Source organism: Orycteropus afer, unplaced genomic scaffold (genome assembly GCF_000298275.1).
Source record: "Orycteropus afer afer isolate SDZICR_OR568_19922 unplaced genomic scaffold, OryAfe1.0 scaffold00037, whole genome shotgun sequence".
Taxonomy (NCBI): domain Eukaryota; kingdom Metazoa; phylum Chordata; class Mammalia; order Tubulidentata; family Orycteropodidae; genus Orycteropus; species Orycteropus afer.
In genome coordinates this window covers 8,572,044-8,573,392 of record NW_006921624.1, presented here as the reverse complement: position 1 = coordinate 8,573,392, position 1,349 = coordinate 8,572,044, and positions in this window count along the sequence as shown.

Genomic DNA, 1,349 nt, shown 5'->3' with positions numbered 1-1,349 from the left:
TTGAAATTTATTCTCTCTCTCTCTTTCTCACTCTGTTTGCATGCCTCTCTGCCAAATCTCACAGTATTCTTGGGCTCTTTCTTCAGCTATTAACAGCATTCTGGTCTTTGAACTGGGCTTTTAAAAATTGTGATCCTTAGTTTATTTTCATTGCATTTCATCCTTTCATGTATTGGCAGTAAATAACTCTTAAGTTCATTCCTGCCAACCCCAGCCCTCTGCTTTGCTATAATTGGATTTATGCTGCTCCTCCGCCTTTCATACACACATACACACACACACACATACAAAATGTATACGTATACAGGTTACACACACGCATTCATTGCTCGTTGTCTGTAGTTTTGGGGTTTGGGGGTTGTTGGGTTTTGTTTCCCAATCATAAACAATGTTTCCATTCCAGTGCCGTCCTCTAGAGAAGACCTATAAAATTTGACTCATGAAGAGAGAGCGAGTGAGAAGGAAAAAATCCAGGAGGCGAAAGTAATATGAGGAGAAAATGAAAGAGATTTAGTGCAGCTATCAACCGACCGTTGTGCTGTCTTTAAGAGTCTGTTGAAACAACATAATAAAAGGTAATAAAGGTTGGATTTATAGCTTACCTGGTGGAAATGGCTGCCTGTTTGTATCTAGCCCACTCCTAGCCCACCCTTGGTCTTTGTCTTGGGAGTGGGATCTTTTTCCCTGGAGGGAACATCCCCTTCCCACACCAGCCCCCTTAATTAAGAGACATCAGGTCACCTTGAGAGTATCCTAGTCAGGTTGACAGGGGATGTAAATGTCTGCCGTGCTCCTCCCCTTCTCCTTATTTGCCCTGGGATTTCTTTACCCATTTTAAATGCTCTGTTTGGTTTAGTTTGCCTAGTAAAGTCCTCAATGATTCACTAAAATAGGGGAAAAGACCTTTGAATCTTAAAAATGGACATGTCAGGTCCCTGGGGATAGAGTTTTGTTTGCCTTTTAAGTTCCAATGAATCTCAGTCAATTTCTGAATAGCGCTAATTAGTCTCTGAGAAGACGGAGATTCCCAAGCTAGCATGAAGCAGTTAAGGATCAGGAGAACAGGAGGGAAGGGGGGGCATATGGACACAAAGCGGTTCTGGACCATGTTCCAGAAAATAATGTGACAGGTGTTTATTCTTTGAATCTGTAATGCTCTCTGACCCCTAGTGGGTGATCAGAAGATTGAGGTTTGTTCATTCTTTCCATCATTCATTCATTCATCAAATATTTGATCACTACTAACTTAGTGCATGGCTGGCGGTTCAAACCCATCAGCCACTCCTCGGAAGGAAGGTTGGGCAATCCTACTTCCGTAGTGATACTGCCTCGGAAACCCAAGGAGGGGT